The sequence below is a fragment of the Rhinolophus sinicus genome, chromosome 8 (assembly GCF_057876585.1).
Source record: "Rhinolophus sinicus isolate RSI-liver-muscle chromosome 8, RSI-T2T, whole genome shotgun sequence".
Classification (NCBI taxonomy): Eukaryota; Metazoa; Chordata; class Mammalia; order Chiroptera; family Rhinolophidae; genus Rhinolophus; species Rhinolophus sinicus.
The window spans coordinates 75965418-75984624 of NC_142508.1; the positions used below are offsets into that span (position 1 = coordinate 75965418).

Genomic DNA, 19207 nt, shown 5'->3' on the forward strand with positions numbered 1-19207 from the left:
AATTGGCATCCATCTTAGTTGAGTAGATGTGGTTTTAATTTCACCTGAAGACTGTGCTAAGATTAACCTGGCATTGGGGGTCCTTCGGACCAGTTGTCTAGTGCTGACTGGTCCACACATGTGTCCCAATGATCTGGTTCCCTTGTGGTTGGAAAGAGTTTTTACACTTACCCAGGAACTTTGTCCTTTGAGAAACCGCTGCCATCTTGGCTTGGGGAAGCCTGCCTGGGACCAGCATGAGCCCTACCCAAATTAAGAGAAGCAGATAACCTCTTGTAAAACCAGGCACCTTCTTAGCTTGCTTTCAAGTGACTCATGGCAATGCAGACATCCTTTAGCATAGTCTTGGGGACACTGTTTTGTTTAATCAGCTTCCTGAAAAGCAGAAAACTTTATTTTGGTAACTTTGGAAAGCAGCCTGACTCATTCCAACTTAGGTGGTTGTTGGTCTGTTTAACTAAGATTAGACCCAAGCAGTCTAATGGATTTCAGTGACTCCAGAGATTCAGCAGTTGGCAGGCTGGCAGGGTATGAGGGTAGAAGTACCTGTGAACCACTTTCCACCACTTACGAGCTCCGCGATCTCCAGCATGTGCCTGTACTTCTCAGTGTCCTCAGCAATAAATGGGGATTCTACTCTCCTGGCTTCTGCGTAGACTGTGGTGAACAAAGCAGGCAAAGTCCTGCTCCATAGCAATTACATTCTAAGGGCTTATAAACCCACCCACTCCATAGGATTATCGTGTGTGATAAGTAAGCGCACCGTGTAGAGAATAATAAGAGTATTTACAACATTAGTATTGACTCTCTCTTTGTATACTAAGCACTTCAAGAATGTTAGCGATGGTCATCATTTTTCATTCCAAGATATTGTTATTATCCTAAGCTCAGGTAAGTTTCTTAACATATGGATAGATTGCTGAACACAGGCTGTAGGTGAAGACCCTCACCTCAGAATATCCTGATATTTTAACAGAACTTTTGGGAGGACTTCGCACCTTGAGTTGAGCATTGATGGATGGACCCTCTGTTTTTCATGTATAACTTGAGCAGGGTTTCTCAACCTCGGCATTATTGATATTTTGGGCCGGATAAATCTTTGTTGTAGGCTGTCCTGTTCGTTGTAGGATGTTTAGCAGCAGCCTTGGCTCTACCCACTAGATGCCAGTAGCACCCCTACTTTTATGACAACCAAAAGTGTCTCTAGACATTGCCAAATATCCCCTTGGCGGCAGAATTGCCCTCAGTTGAGAGCCACTGAGTTGGAGGAATATTTTGGAAAACTTTCTGGTTTTGTCATTTAGAAAGTGCTAACAGGGATGAGTTACTTCTTTGTTACAAAGGGCATCTACCTAAATATAGGACAGTTATTTCTCTAGGGCCCGATGGAGCTAAAAGGAGCCTCTATCCCTGTGTGTTCCTCAGAATAGCTAAGAAGGCCAGCGTCCATTTTGAGTAGTATAGATGGTCGCCAGGGAAGGAGGCACCTGCTTTGTCACGTGCCAACTGTTTTTCTTTGTTCCTTCTTTCTGTTTGGCCATCTCTCTGGTTAGTAAAATATCTTTTGAATTTACTAAAGCTGTGTGGTTGTGTGGACTGAGAAGAAAAGATCTTTGTTCATTAGAGGGAATAATTGTCCCTGAACTGGGGAATTGGCTTATTAGGGCCCACCTATGTCTCTAGGTGCCTGAACTAAGTCCCAAGCGACTTGGGATGAATTGTTAAAACACCACCAATGACTGGAGCTGTGCCGTGATCGTGTTAGAGTAATAGATAGGGTCTAGATGTCAAGGGTTTCTGTGTCTTGTCCCATTTCTTCTGATTTTGTGGGGACACACTCAAGTTGATTCTTCCATGTGTTTGGTTCTTCGCAGTATATTTGCTAATTTTTTTTTTTTTTTTAAGTCTTGAGTCACATGAATCCCAAGCTCAGAATTCTTTTCTTCATTCATTCATTCATTCCTCAAATATTTATAGAATGGCTACTGTGTGTGGCAGGGGGCCCGTAGAAGTTTAGGAAATCGTTTTGGCCTTCTACACCGTGACTTGCAGACAGCAGCTGCCATGTCTGTTTTGCTCGCTGCTCGGGACCCAGCCCTGAACCTGGAGTGTAGGAACATCTCCGTACATAACTAGTTTTGAGACTTCATGCTAATATTCAGTGTCCTTTGCTTAAAGATGTTACAGGCTGATTACTTGACAAATTTGTTTTGAACAGTTCACAGGAGGTCTTAAGGAAGCCTGTGGCAATGTGTTTAAAAGAACAAATTCCAAGAAAATGTATTGCTGTGGTCCAGCATTTCCCAAGCAGTAAATCTCAAAGCTTACCTACCTGCTGGATCCTTCCCAAAGCAGTTGTCACTCTGTCCCTCCCCTCTCTGCCATGCCTGGAATTCCCAAAGGGAAGGGGGAGAGCTGCAGACAACAGTGTCCCCTCTCTGCCTCTGATCAGGGTTTTATTGTCAGGAAATCCCCCTTTTCAGAGACTTCATTGTCTGCACCCTCTAACCAGCCCTCCCCCACCCCCCAGCCCCCCAGCCAGCCAGCGATTTCAAGGCTTTATGGAAATGAAAAGTTGCTCTTCTTCACAAAAAAGATTGGGGGAGATAAAGTGATTAACACTTATTTTGTTCGGGAATCCATCCGCGCTACCATCCTTGAACACTCATTTGACTTGTCGGAAAGGTAATCTCTTTCAGAAACATTGGACAGAATTGACCAATTCATTATGTATGTAAGTCTGCTTAAGAATGTTTAATTCAGTGAGCCCTCGTCTCCTGGCTTTGTAATCTCCTGCCTTGGCTATTCTGTTCTCTTTGAGTTTCTGCAACTCATTTCTCCCCTGATTATTGAATCTTTCCCTGGACAGTCCAGGCTCGGTAGAATCTCAATGAATAGATTTATGGAGGAAAAATTCCATACTCTTTCAGTTGGTTGTCGATGACTGGATTGTTCTGGAGTAATTAAACTTGAGAGCTACAAATTTAGGCAGAAAAGTATGAGAAATACTTAAGCCAATGGGAATGTTGGGGAATGTGGGAAATGAGAGGCAGTGGGAAATTCTTGTAAAATGTAGCTACTTTGGACAACAGGGGAAGTTTCTGTAGAGCCAATTCTGGAAGATCTAAATGAAAACAAATGAGCAGTTAGTTCTTTATGGGCAGACCAATAATTTTACTATTTAAAGAAAGGAACAAATAATTCAATTGTGGGTATCTTTCAATGGAATGTATTGCATATTTTTTGTTTCTCTTTTGGGTTTACTTGGCAGGTTTGTATTACTGCATTACTGCCCTTATCTATAACAGGGAAGGGAGTGAGTGGGCAAAATATAAAAATATTGGGAATGTTGGAGGGGTGTGTGTGTGTGTGTGTGTGTGTGCGCGCGCGCGCGCACGTGTGCACACACACACCTGCCCCAAGGGACTCAGATGGACTTCCTGGTATTGGAAAGGAGCTGAGGCATAAGAAGACGTCCTCCTTTAGTTACTGCCTTTGTAGTTCACCCCTCTACTCTCTCTGATAGCATAGAAGCAATGAGATAAATTCATAAATGCTTGGCAGTAGCCACGGATTTGAAATTAGTGTTTACCAGGTAGGTGTAGCTGGTAAAGTTACCAGTGGCAAGATGCATGCTTCTAAGCAGGTGGCCAGATGCCGGAAGTAGGATTTGAGTTACTACTTTATTTTACATGTGCTCTGCTGTCTTAGTAATTTAGGTAGGTGTTATGGACTCCAGGTAAGTTTTCTTTCTGTTCCCTTTCCAGGAGGCAGGCTGCAGGGAAAAGGACAAAAGAAAAAGAGAAACAGCCACACAAACTTATTCAAGTAGATCATTTCATCATTACAAACACATAGATACTACCTCCCCCCGCCCGCCCCCATCATCCACCTTTACATTCATCAGAAAGATTCTTGAGTTATTTTATTTACTGTATCTGATTAGGTACAGTGCGGTCAGCCCATATAAAGCATGGGATTGTCAGGTCCTGTAACTTTATTAACAAACAACAAACCCCCAAACCTTGTTTTCCTCAAATATCTTGCCTTTTAGATTTTTGAACCCAGCATTGAGCCAAGTAGAAGTGTCTTCTTACAATGATCGCTCCAGCTGTAGAAACTTGGGTGGAATTTTACCTTAACAGGGTGAGGAAACAGCATCGCAAGGGCATGGAGTCACGAAAAGGCAGAAAATGGGGGTGCTCAGAGGAGAGTTGAGGCCATCACGCTTCAGAGTTTGGGCTCTATCTTTTAAGCACTTGGAAGCTCAGCCTGCACCCCGGGGGGTCATGCTTAGGTGTCTGTTTTGGAAGGTGAAGGTGGCTGGAACTGGTGTGAGGGGTGGGTGGGGGAGACGAGAAGAAAGAGGAATGACCCGTTCTTGTCACGGGAGTTGAGTCCCCCTGGGAAGAGGAAGGGCATGAAAATGTTCATTCCCTTTATGTCTTGTTCAGTGACATCTTCTGAAATCTCACCACGAGACATTGTAATCACGGATGCGCGTCCCTGAGGTGATTGGAAATCATTTGCATTTACTGCTCCATGTATGTAAATCATGGTAATTTTAGGAAGAAAGAGTTGCAAACATCTAAAAAATTCATTTGAATTCATTTCTCAAATTCCATCTTTAATATATCCTTTTTCTTTCAGGCAGTCTTATCAGAATTAGTTTTAAAAACTGAAAGAGACCACCTTTAGGCCCTGTCGGATTCAGTGAGTTATTAAGTTTCACATCTTCCAGGGCTTATTTTTTTTTCTGATGCCGTAGTTCAAGATAATGTTTTTTTAATACTACACACAGAATTCCAGAGATTCATAATAGCTTATGACATCTTAATGTCCACAGTGACATTCCCCTGGTCATAACCAACTGTGATAAACAGCTCTATACTCTGTAAGGGTGACAGTCACTAAGTGAAATACAGGAAGATGCAAACAGCCCCTCCGTCTCATGAATAATGTTACAGATCCTGAATGTTAATTCTGAAGAAAACACATGCTTAAATTTAAAGTTTATGCCTTCAATTCTGAGTCCTTTTATTCTAACAGGAAAAAAAAAATATCAAGCAGCTATACTTTAAATGAATTTAATGAACTGCAAAGACTGACATTTTCACTATAAAAGTCACACTTCATTTAATGAGTAGTTAAATATTGATGCTATATTAAAATACAGGCAGAATAAAAATGGCACAATGGATTTCAAAATAGGAATCCAGTGCTCTTTTATGTTGAAAATTTCATGAACGGAAAAAAATAGTCTCGTTCATCAGAATGTCTTCATAAACACAAATATTCCAGTGAAATAGCGTATTAGCCTGCAGTACATAAATCCCAGTAGATGAACTGAAGGCTTTCTTGTTTTACTGTTGGATTCGACGTCAGTCTTTGTTGCCAAAAGACCCAGTGGTGTAAATGTGGTTCCTGTCTTTAAGGGGAAGGGTGCTAAAATGATAGGAGTGGGATCTAGTTTCCTCGAACTGACTGACTTACAAAGGAAAAAGTGTATGTTGGTGACTATTCTAGAAAAATAACTGAGCGCGGTCCCACCAGCGCTGCTGCGTCTCTGCTCAGAGCGCTCCAGTGGCTCTGATTCATTCCCAGTGAAAGTCCACGTCCCGATGGCAGCCTGCACAGCCTCACCTCGGTGCCCGCCCTGGTCTCTGATCTCATCTCCTAGGCCTGATTCACTCCACTGTCGCCGCACACCTGCGTCCTTCTTATCACTGGGCGACTCCAGGCACACTGCCACCTCACGGCCTTTCGTTTACTTCTCTCTGCCCTAAACCCTATATCTTCAGGGATTTTCATGTTGCACGTCCTCATTTTTTCTTAAGGTCTTTTCTTCACAATGTCCTTTTCTTAGGAGGGTCTCTTATGACCACTCTATCTTAAATTGGCCCCTCTACTCTTTTCCCAATATTTTCCATCCCCCTTCTCTCCTTCGTTTTTTCCTCCAGGTGCTTGGTGTTAAAACATATGCTATATTTATTTTATCAATGGCCCGTCTCTGCCAGGCTAGAACATAACCTTGTGAGAGCAGATGTTTTTGGCTCTTTTCTTCATTGTTTTATCCCTGTTGTCCAGAAGTGTGCCATCTATTAGAGGCATTTGCAGAGTATTTGCAGAATACATGAATGAAGGAAAATGGTTGTTTTGAGGCAAAAGTGGGAGTTGCAAGGGAAGTATTGCCCATGGTAGTTGGAGAGTGGACTATCAGGAGACACACCTGGAATTTGGGAGCCATCTGCCTGGATAGAATAGGGTGACCAACTCATCCTGGGTTCCCTGGGACTCTCCTAGTTTTAGCATGAAAAACCCATGTCCTGGGAACCCCCTCAGTCTCAGGCAGACCTGGATGGTTGGTCATCCTATGAGCAGAGAGCTCACTTGAGGCGCTTGGAGTTTGCAGGAGGACAGAGTTCACAAACTCATGTGTCATAGACATGGGGAAGATGACACATTACTGCAGCCGACTGGGGGCCGTGGGGAACAGAACTTGGGTCCCTGTAAAGAGTGGCTGCAACTGCACTCTGGCCAACAGTAGCTCCAGGGAGATGTAGCCCAGTGTTGTCTGAGCTCCAGATTTTTCAGGGGGAACCAGAAATTGTGACTCTGATATTTTTCAGTTTTTAAATGTTGGCAACTGATTTGAAACTATCTAAGGATTGCATGTGGCCTGGGGGCTGTCATTTGGCTGCCTCTGCTGAAGTAGACCTGGGCTTCCAACTCAATAGGGGATAAGGCCTCTGAACCTTAATCTGAACTGCTAAATGAAGAACCCAGTTACTGTCTTCATTGTTTGGAGAAAACAAATATCATTGTTAGCTGTGTGAGTGAATGTTTTATGTAACATACATAGAATAATATTAATATTTGTGGATTACTTTCAAGAACCGCACTAAGCATTGTGCATGTATTAATAAGTTTAATCCTCAACAACTCTAAAAGGTAAGTACTATCAATATGCCGCTTTACAGAGGATGAAATGGAGGCATGTCTAGATTAAATAATTCATTTAGAGTCACAGGCTAGGAGGTGATAGATCTGGGATTGAAATCCGACAGGCTGGTTCCAGAGCCTTTGCTCCTGACCCCCTGTGCTTCTCAGATTTTAATGAGTAGCATTAGAATCACCTGGAAGGCTTGTTAAAATCCAGATTGCTGGGCCCCACACCCAGAGTTTCTGATTCAGTTGAGCTAGGGTGGGGCCCAAAGATTTGCAGTCTTAACACACTTCCAGGAGATGCTGCTGCTGCTGTCTGGAGAGCTCCGTTTGAGCACCACTGCTCTGAACCAGCCCAAGACTTCTGAAGGGAACTGGAACCATTGGAGAGAGTGTCCTTGCATCCACTGGAGCCGTGTACGTACAGTGGATCTCTGCTGTCATACTTCATTCAGTACTCTGGTGATCAGTGTCTTCTGCACAGACAGCCACAGGCAAATGCAAAACTTATTTAATAGACATAAAATGAGTTGTATGTAAAATGAATGAAGCACTTCCTGGACCCCTGTAGTCTTATATGTTTCAGCTGGATACCGAAGGCCTCTGTGTTTTCAAATGTCTAACAGGAAACGTGGGCTGCCAGAGACTCGAGCCAAGTCTCTGAGTTGGTGAGGACTAGCGGGAGCTACGTGGTGGGGGTGAGCTTTTCCCATTGGTACCATGTGATTTGATTTTCGGCTACAAAGACTAGGTCATTAAACCATACTGAATTACATAGAAAGCACTGCATTTCTTTTTCCCTTTCAGTCGCTTATTATATCAATGAGAAAAATCTCAGCTTGATTGGTGCCAGTATATCTTTAACACCTAATGTTTCCTTATCTCTTTTTTTCTACAGAGAAATTGAGAGGGAGATGCAAAGGCAGAGGGAGAGAAACAGGGAGATGGGAGGGAGGAAGAGAGAGAGTTGGAGAGAAAAAGAGAGGGGGAAAGAATGCAGGTCTCAGTTACAAACCCTTCTGTAGCTAGCAGTTTGCTAGAATTCAATAGATTGTTCTGCTGTTATTGTATTTCTTTTGGTGGTTATATTCTATGGCAAGGAATACTGATTTTCTACGTATGATATAAAGTTTTGTTTTGTTCATGAAAAAAAATCCACAATTTTTTTTTTACTCAAATGACTGTATTAAAAGAGAATCAAAAGTTCACAATACCTTATCCATAATTGCCAAATGCTAAAAGTTCTGAAAAACAGTTTTAAAAACACAGTAAGTTTATGGCAACACATTTGTAGCAAAACCTGAACTGAACTCACACAAGCCTGTTTTTGTTCTGTATCTGTGTCCCTTTGTGTGATATTCAGATATTTTGCTGCAGAAATATCTGTGTGTTTGATTATGGGGTGCTGTCCCAGTCCACTAGAGGTATTTTGTAATAGATGGAACATGCACTGTATTACTTTTCTAAATCTTAAAAACTCTGTTGCAAAACACACCTGGCCCCAATATTTTGGCTAAGGAAGAATGTGGGCCAGCTTTAAATGGCAAATTTTATCAAGGTGGTATACAAATCATTGACATTTGCCAGACACTGATCTAGGGTGAAGAGCTGTCATTTGAGGCAAGTATATTGACGTGTAGAGAACAAACATAACATCTAATGGAGTTTCTCAGCTTTCGCTCGCTATAAACAGTTGGCAGTGGTTGCCTCTCTGTTTGTTATAACTGTGTTTTGCATAAGATAAGGTGCTAGTACTGTTGCTAAACCTGATCTTTTAAAATAAAAGCTTCTCACAAAAGTTATAGTATAATAAATTACACTACATTTATTGGAAAACTGAAGACATTCCACCAAGAACAAGGTTTCAAATGGATTTAGAGATACTGTCTTGGGATTTTTAAAAATGCACTAATTACTCTTACAGATCTGCTTTTTATGTTTGGATTTTACATACCAGTACTTCATAAGATGGGCCTATCTGACGTGTGATATCTGCATTTACATTCCAGTTTTCTGGTGGCCATTGGAGCCTTGTATTATATTTGTAGGTCATTTTACTAAGTGGCTGCTGGTGGTAAAGCTTGTCTTCTCAGTGTGAAAAATGGCTCACTGCCCCAATCCTCACATCCATTCCTTATTTTGCTCAGGTAGGATTCATGTCTTTCACCCAGTTTGATCCCGCAGAGGGGCAGAAGAGACAGAAGAGGAAGAGAAGAAAGATGCCATGCTCACCGAGGGTATAGTGAGGGGTGATTGGGGGCGACGCCCCTCAGGGAGCCTTGGTTCTGTGATAACCACCTATCTGATAATAGGACCTAACCTTCCGGTAAGGTTGGCTAATGGATCTTGGTGGGCCAACTGATCCTGTGTTTTATCAGTTTGTGTGGTGAACAAACTAGCCCTTACATTTCTACTTTAAATCAAATGAAAGCGGTTGAGAATAAGGAGGTGTAGATTTCAGTATAACATGCATGTGCTAATGAAGATTTCATGGGCCTTAACCAATTTGTAGCCTCCAGAATATTTGTAGATAACTCAAGACAGTTTGGCCCATCCATCTGCCAAGGACGTTTAGTGCTAGAAGAGGTTGGTTTTACATGCCTTGAGTGATACCGTTTCTCTTTGATCTTCCTGACAATCGTCGTCCCCGAAGTCCTCCTCACTTAGAGGGAGGATTTCCTGATAACTGACATTTTGCCCTTTTGTGTTTTCTTCCAGCTTCTAAATCCAGGCTCATTAGTCATTGTCCTTGGTGTTTACAAGCACGTGCAAATGTTGGCAGAAAAAAAATTGAAATGATTTACTCAACCACAGACTATTAATGGTCGTTGAAATACGAATCAAGTCAGAAACAGCCTATTATGGATGAAAACGTTTGGAAAAGCAGTTCCTTGTTCATCATGCTTGAAATCTATGAGAAATACATCAAGTAAAGTAGATGTTCGGTTTTATTTATATTATTCAGATGGACATTAAGCACCCAATTCTAAATTACTATAAGCGACTTTTCATCTCTGTGCCGTAAAGTATCGCTTATTATCAAAGTAAATGTAGAGCTTTGAGAAATATGTTGCTAACAATTCTTGTAAATATTAGAATTCTGTATGGGGCTATTGATAGTAAAGCTGTGTTAGGATTGATACTATTAGTAGCAGTAGAGAGAAGACGTTTTATTAAATACTAATTTCATATGTTATTTAACAAGTAGCCAGCTTTGAACACATTAATCTCTCTTTTTAATTCAAGGTTGATGGTCTGGGTCTTACATATTATATCCCTGAATAGGCCATTCAATAACTATGCAAAATATCTATTTCTCCCATGGGTATTTGTGCTTTGATATATTCTGATCCTTATTAAATTTAAACAGGATCAAATTTATACAGCTCTGGCAGAGATTTATTAAAATACACCGAACCGACAGCTTGTGGGGGTGCAATGCACTGTAATAACATATGCCTTTTACCAGAGAATAGTAATTATTGAGAATCAAATAAATCTGTAGGAGGTTAAGTATATATGGAAAAGATATCAATTGCAGTTCTTCAAAACTAGCCTGAAATAGTGTTTGAGGATGTGTTACCGTGCAAAGTAACAAACTGCATCCTTTTAGACTCCAAATATTTAGCACTATTTAAAATGCAGGACGTTAGGGACACTGTAGATTCCAAAAGGGTGGCAGGAATTGGGCATTGTCAGAGGTGTTATATGTCTTTAGCCCCCTCCATCTGTAGAGGCACTTGTTTTTCCCTTTGCCCTACATTTTATTAAATAAAATTGAAAGTACATGTATTACACAGTTGCAAAAACATTTTTTGGGAAGCAGAAATTTGTGTCTGCTTTGCTTGGGGGTTTAGGAGATGGGCTAAATAGAAACTTTTTCATACTCGCTATAGTTTATATTTTTAAAGTATTGTTTTGTTCCTAATTTTGTGTTTTCCTGTGAGTTTTCAAAGTGGTCTTGGAGTGTTTAACTTGACTGAAAAGATTGCAGTATTCCGCATTTATTCATTTTGTTGGTGTGATGGCAGAGTAGAGGACAGTTAGAATTTTAAATACTGGATGTGTAGGTAAGATACATGTAAGCCTGTCTGTACTTTCACAGCTCCCCGGCGCTACTATTTTATCCTTCATAAATTATTTCACAGGTTGCATTTGTCATTATTAATTTTCTCTTCTCTATTCGTAGATACTCCTAGGGGCTGGCCAGGGCACGACCAAGGAGAGGGGACCTAGCTATTAGTGCCATGAGAGGAGGGTTTGCCCCAGCAAACCATCTTGGCTTTTTGCCACTCCACTCTTCTCCTCCCAGTGTTTGAATTTCTTTCTCTGCTAATTCTTTCCAGTGTAAATGTAGAAAAATAGGTGGAGGTGAGCCACTCATCTTTCCTGGTCAAAGTCTTGGAGAGTCAAGTGAGACTAGACTGAAGTGTCCGGAACCAGGGCCATCTTTGAGTGGTAGTATTTAGAGTCAGTGAGTTAAGACACTCCTGGACATTCCCTAATTCTGTCCTAAATTAGACAGAGCATTGGTAAGGAGTTGTTAGGGCAGGGTAGGAAATCTGTTTTCTGCTCTGTATTAGGGTGTCTAACCTAATTTTTGTAACTTTTTGTGCCTTAACACATAGTATGTGTGTGCATGTGTAGTTTTATAAGAGAATCACTGTTTATGCATTCTTTGTAATGTTATGTTGGGTCATATATAATTACATGTACATGATGTTCTAGGGAGATTCTCTATAGAAATTATTCTTAGGTGTCATGGTACATCAGGGTTGTGTGTGTGTGTGTGTGTGTGTGTGTGTGTGTGTGGTCAGAGTTCTTGGATATTATTTACATATAATAAAATTTGCTAATTTTAATTTCTGACAAATATGTACAGTTGTGTGACAACTACCTCCACGATACAGATCATTTCCATCACCTCAGGACATTTCCTTGTGCCTCTTTGCACAGCTCACCCTCAACCACTGGTCTGCTCTGAGTTTACATGATGTTTATGACATGCATTCATGTTTAGGCAACTAAGTTAAACCAATAAATATGCAAATGTTTATATGGATATATAAACATATCCATATTGGTAAACCTTCATGGTTAGCACATATGTTTTCTTTTTTTCAATCTAGCTGCATATTGGTAATGTTGGAAAAAAGAAAGAGGAAATGTGAAAAATTTGAGTAAAAACTTTATATCAAGTAGTGAAAAAGACTTCTAAATGCCGCAAATGATTTGTTACGTAGACAATAAGTATAATTTGCTCTATAGTCAACTTTTCTCCTTCGTTGTTGTTGATGAATGAGGAAGACTATTCTAGAAGCATACAAGTAATGCATGCAGGTCTCTTTCTCCTGGAATTAAAATTTTTCATTTATATTTCATTCTATTTTTATATGGGGAAAATATTGTAATCCGTCTTTTATAATGTTAGTTAAAACCACAGGGCTATATAGACCTAGTTCCTGAAATTTGAAAATTGCTAAAAAATATTAAACAAGATGATTTTTTAATCTAAATATGTTAATGTTAATCTTTGGTTGATTATCTTAAGTATTATATTGATGATCATGTTGGGTATCTGTGAAATTTGAAAGTAATTTTACATTTGAGGTCATCTACAATATCAAGATTTGGAGCAGATTAGCTCAATTGTCCCTTTAGTTTTGCAATATATAATTCTTTGAGTTAAAAGCTTTATGTGTGTGTATATTTGTGTGTATATGTGTGTGGTGTGTGTATGCAGATTCACGTACATATGAATTATAAGTAGGAAAGAAAAGAGGAAAAACCCAAAGTGGTCATGCTATTGATATTTTAGACTTATTGGTTCAGAAGACTGATTGTAAACTAATTAAGAGAACATTCTAGATTTTAATTATACCAGTGTGAACAGTGAAGAAAATGGAAAGCTAAGTAACATATTTTGCTAGCTATCCTTAATACCATGAAAAATACCAAAATAAGGACAGTAAGAAAAAAAACCCGCAGCTTATTCCATTCTGTTTTACCCCCTTCAAATTCAGAGAGTAACATGAACCACTCACTTCATAAATGCCACACTCTTAAATCCTTTACTGCAACAAGGACATGTTTTAATGTTGTCAGAACTTTTGTTTGCACCTAGTGTTACACTTGATCACTGAATAATTGAGTGATAATGACTGTTATTTTTAAACTAAAGCATGACATCAGGGGAGGATGAGAAACACGTAACTCCCAACTTTCCAAAGGGAGTAGGGAAAATATTTATAAGTGTCAAGCATGATAGAACGGTCAAAAGTATATGCAATCAGCTATGCAAACTCAGAACAGAAATCACGGAATGATTTGGTCTACAGCTTGAAAGAAAAATCACTCCTTTTATTTCAAAAATATGAAAATTGAGAGAAAAACTGGTATAATTTGGATACCAGCGAACTGGGATTAGGAAACCATCATATCAAAGCTGGACCAATGCAGTTATTCAGGACCAAGGACAGGGACACATGCCTCTCCCCACTTAAAACATATTTTTTGTGTGTGAATTCTTATAGCTATGCTTTTAAGTTATCCATTTGTTTCAATTGCCTGTTGAGTATCTACCATGGGACAAAACAAGACAGACCAGAGCTTTGCTCTCATGGGACTTGTATCCTCTTGGGTTTTTTTTTTTTTTTTTAAATAAAGTTAGCTCTTTTATCAAGTTATATGTTCTTTCCCTTTTTCTAGGGCTTGCCTCCTCCTCCAAGGTAATTCCCATTTCCCATATAAATACCTCTTCTTAGATTCATAACCGACTGGTCTTCTTCCAATATACTAATACCATGACAGTCTTTGCAAGCCTTCTGTCTATTTCTGGCTCTATTGAACTTGCTCGAACTGTTCTTATCTCAGCTGTTACACTGATTTTGAGAAAACAATACCTATTTTCCTTGTTTTAAATGGCTGCCTGAAAGATGAACGAAGTATGCTATGAGTAGTTTAGTGGTTAAGTACCAGTCGCTTCTTGGACAAAACCAGTCATGTGGAGGTAAATTGGTAAGCATTGGTTCTTGATTTATGACTGAGGGGACACCCAGAAACACAGGGGGTGACATCAGTGTTTAATAAAAAAAGATATCTATTTAGGCCCCAATAATTTGACATTTGTTAAACTTACATATTTGAGAGGCAGTTGGATTTAGTGGAAAACATGGGCTTGGAGCCTAAAAAAAACCCTCAATTTGACGCCTGCAATTGCCATTTATTAGCTTTGTGCCTTTGTTTACGTTATTTAATATCTCTGAACCATGATTTCTTCAGAAATAAGGAGCTACTCATAGTAATACCGCCTCAGGTCCATTATAAAATTTAATGTATGTAAAATATCTAGGAAAATATATGTGCAGTCTCTGCCCTCCTTTTAAGTACTTAATGAATCAAATAAGTAGTGAAATTCCACTTATTTTAAAAGTTCTGAATTTTAGATTTTTCAATTTTAGATTGTCTTTTCCATCGCAATTCTGGGTCATTCTGCTTTTACTCAGTAGAGTTAGTCTTAGAACCAGAATAGAAGCATCACCGAAAAGTCATGCCACTTTTATTTTGGAAAAGAACTAACATTTCCTGAACCCTTATAGGATTTCAGGTACTCTGCTTGGAGCTTTGCATGTATTATCCCATTTTACGTACAAGAGAAATAGTTTTCAGTGTATTTTCAATTTCTGTCTCATCCTTTGTAATTTTCACTTATGCCTTTACCCTTGCAACCATTTTAATTATATGAATGTTTAGGAAGTATGGGCCTGGTCCTAGATATTTCTGAAGAAACAGTTATTAATCATCTTTGTGATGAATATGCCATACATCTCCAGTTATCATAACACGAAATGTTTCTAGAACACAGAGGTAACATTGTATTTCCTGTTGTTTGAAAGATGGTGCTACTGATTGTGATGGCTCTCTTGGGCATGAGTGAAAATGGAGAACCAGTTGCCTTTTCGACAGCATAGTGTTCTTTGGGTAAGGCGCTGATTTAGTCAGCCTTTTGTGTTGGTGTCTCCACCTCTTTTTTCTTAAGCCCCTAAAAGACTTGGTTGCTATCTGTTTGCAAATTGGCCATTTTTTCCTTGTGACCCAGTACTATGGTACACGATATGATACCGCGTTTCCCCCAAAATAAGACCTAGCCGGACAATCGGCTCTAATGCGTCTTTGGAGCAAAAATTAATATAAGACCGGGTCTTATATTACATAAGACCCGGTTTTATATTGCAGTAAAATAAAACCAGGTCTTATATTAATTTTTGCTCCAAAAGACGCATTAGAGCCGATTGTCCGGCTAGGTCTTATTTTCGGGGAAACACGGTATTACGTACATACATAGTTTTTGGAATTGCAAAAAGAAAATTGATAAACACTTGAATGGGAAGTGACATGATTTATTTTTAGCCACCTTGCTCACACCAGGTTCTCGACGTTCCTTCCTTCCTGTCGAAGCCCAAGTCCTGATGCCCCCTGGCTTTGACATTTGTGTTTTTCTTCTAAATGTCAGGCACATTCCTAACCCAGGGCTTTTCCACTGGTCCTTTTCTTCTGCAAGGAATGCTTTCCCCAGCTCTTGGTAAGGCCAGGTCCTTCTCATCGTTTATGTCTCAGCTCAAAATGTCACCTCCTCTGAGAAGCCTTTCTGTCCACTCAGAAGTAGCCTTTCCACTCAAGTTTTTTGAAGTCACATGATCTTACTATATTTTCATGTGAAATTATTTATTGTCCTCTATCTTTGCCTCTCTCCACGCATCAGGGACCTTGGTCTTTTTTGTTGCCAGCTGCATTTTAAGCACAACAATGATACCTGACATACTCGTACAATAATAAATATGGCATTTGTTGTATAAATCAACATATAGAGCAGTAACTATACTCTGGGTACATAGGAGAGACAGAGGCTCGTGATGGTTGAAATACCCTGAGTAAAGTTCTGGGTTATAGAATATTTTGGATAGTAATCACTTTGAGGGAGTTGGACACCATGTGTCAGCTTTGTAGTTTTTCCTTAAAAAAAAACCTCCCTGGCACTTGGGCAACTATTTCTGAGGCACATTTTTATCCCTGTAATTCAGTTGAAAGAAAATCGATTTGGGCCAATAGTTCTGTGTCTTTCCCAGAATGTGTCCTGATTTCTGGGGTATGGTAATAAAAAATATCTTTTAATGGTCAAACTATCTTAAAAATGAACCACCACATACAATCAAATACAAGCCACAGGGCTTGTCAGTTTCCGTATGTTATCTCCCATTTCATCCTCTACATATACTGTGGGAGGGGTAACATTTTAAAAATGTTTGACAGTAGCTGTCTTGTTTGGGTTTAAGTGTTCTTTGAAATTATAAAGTCAAAGACCATTTTATGCTGACTTTTTTTTTTTTAAGTACGCTAAACTTTTTTAGTCATTGGAATATAGACTAATAGTTTTTGAATTTCTCAAGGCCTTACGGCTCACTCATCCCACTGTTGCTGGGCTCCCTCATGTTTTCTTGGAATAGTTCTTACTTCTCTGGAACTCTTTGAGTTGCTCGGAGTTCCCATGTCCATTCTTTCCTACATTCTTTCCATCTGTACTGAAAAATGCAGATCTGTGCTAACTTTATAAAGAAGCACGTGCGTGACAGGAGGAGAAGCAGGGCCTCCAAATCTGTGAACACGTCGCCTCTTCAGATTTACTTTCAAATACCTTCTTAGACTCATGGTTCTTTGGTATTACAGATACCTTTTTTCGGTGTCCTTTACATTCCCTTCTCCATTTTAGTGGCCTGAATTCAGAGCTTTTTATAGGATGCACTTGTTCTAATTAATTATGATTCATATTCTCCTGTTGTTGCTTGGAGGGTCACAGCGTGACCAGTGGGAGTCTCCTTAAGCTTCCTTCTTGGTACTCTCGGCGTCACCCCCAGACATCCCTGAAAGCAAACACTTGTATTTTCTGAGAACCACAAGAGGTTCCAGTTGAACTCTGTGTTCTTCTGTCCCAGCACGTGGATCTGTTCTTCGCGGACCTCTGAGTTCTTTTACTAGAGAATAGCATTAGCGTCTAAAATTTGAATGCTGTTCCATTCAAATGCCTCCGGAAAAAAGATATGACTCCCCTGTTTGGTCACTTTAGGGACAGAACTGAAAAAAAACATTTTTTGGGGGTAAGGTCCTGAGTTCAAATAGTTATTTCCAATTTAAGTCCAGCATTACTAAGTCTATTTTTTATTTTCTAACATACATTTTTTATATGTGTTTCTGCTCCACACACCTATTCTAATTTTCTAAGACCCCGTCCTACGTATTCCTTTCTCTTCTTTAATATTTTATGTCTCACCCATCACTTTAGTGTGATCATTTTATGGACACAAATATTTTGAGATTATCCATACTTGTCGTAAGAGAGGAAGGAAAGTCAGGTAGAAAAGGACCTTGCATTTTAACTTGTAAGCGGCATCTTTTTTTAGTAAGGCTCATATTTCTTGGAAATGAACCATATTTTTTGAGGTACAGGGGAAGGAAGTGTGTTTCCAGGCATTGGAGGAATACAGCTGATTTTGTACTTGGAAGTTCCGTCCTCACCACTACCCTTCCCACCCCTCCCATAAAATCTCTCTGGTTTTTGAGAGGCTTGGGATGGAGGGGGTCCTTTTAGATTTTATCTTGCAAATACCATTACTGAACATCGTACACTGGCCTGAGAACTACTACTGTGGATCTTCGATCTAGGACTTGCCAATTGAAGTGTAAAGGTTAATTGTATTAGTACAACTGCTAATGTCAAACATTATATTCAATATATAATAAGATGGTGTGCTAAGTCTGTTTGTTTTGACCAATGCTGAGCAGTTAATGTGCTTGTATGTACTTAAGCATTATGAGTATTTGTGTGTGCACACATACGCGCACCTACACATGAGGCCACATTGCATTTTCTGGAGGAATTGTAAGTGCGTGTGATTGGCAAGTGTGAAATTGAATTTAATATGAGATTCTCTGTCTTAGGTAAAATATTTGAAAGAATGTTGATAGCAAAATCCTGCCTAGCTTGGGAAAAAAATGGCTTAATGTGTTTTGGGAGCAAGAGGTCTGCATGTTAAAATTTCATTTAAATGGCAAAATCCTTTTAGAACTACAGTGAAGAATTTAGTTTTAGTGGGAAAACTTTAATTTGCCTGTAACATGAGGTACAAGTCATTAATTGTACCAAAGATAACATACTAATTAAAAGGTTCATGTATAGTTTCAAAGGTTAACAGTGCACACTGACATACTTGGAATAGAAACTAATTATATTATGTTCTCTAAAAGGAGTATTTTTACCCACTAATCTAAAATACCTTATTATAGTACTGTTTTTTTTCTAGCTTGAAAAGAAATCTTTTGGATGTTCTTTGTAATAAAACTGCAACGATAAGCATTCAAACCCCATGATGACGCTATATAAATAGCTTTACTTGCAAAATTAGCTTCAAGCAGAGTTATAGAGATCGTTCCAAGTAAACATTTATTCATGTTTGCTGCTTAGGAGAAAGATACACAAAGTGGAACTTTTCTAAACTTTATTATCCTATTGAAAGAACATCACAAAAACCAGGATTTCTGGAAAATACTCCAATGCTTCTTTTGGAATTACTTTAGCAATAGCAGTCATTTTTGATAGTGTCATTCACTCTTCTCACATTTTAAACCTCTTAATTGTTACATATGCAATAGTGTATATATCTGTATATATAGCTCTACATGTGAATTTAAATTACAAAATGTATTTTACATACAATTGTCTAAGTAGTGAGAACCCTTAAAGAATAATGATAGAACAATCACCCACCGACCCAACAATCAACTAAATTGAAAGTTATCAATAATGTTGAAGGCCCCCATTGTCCTTTTCAATTCCAACTCCCTCCATCCCCATCCCCAGAAGGAGTCACTTGCCTGAATTTTATATTTATCATTCTCTTGATTTTTAAGTTTTCCCACACAGCTACCTCCCCTTCAACAATGTATAGTTCAATTTTGCATACTTCTGATGTCTTTAGTAAATGGAATTGTAGTGTACACTTTCTTTTCTGACTTGCTTTCCCTCCTCAATATTATTCTGCTGTTCGTCTGAGTTGATGAACGTGGCTGTACTTCTTTTGTTTTCACTGCTGTCCGCTACTCCATTGTATGAAGGTACCATTTCTGTCGGTGGACATTTGTCATCAACAGTTTGCTAGTAGAATCCTGCAGACATCCCGTGTCTGTACCCCAGTGCTACATGCAAGAGTCC

General features: G+C 39.3%; 1 protein-coding gene across 4 annotated transcripts in view; it reads left to right on the plus strand.

Moving 5' to 3' along the window:
• Window positions 1-19207, plus strand: part of TOX3 (TOX high mobility group box family member 3) — a 102050-nt gene that overhangs the window by 19652 nt on the left and 63191 nt on the right. The window lies entirely within an intron of this gene.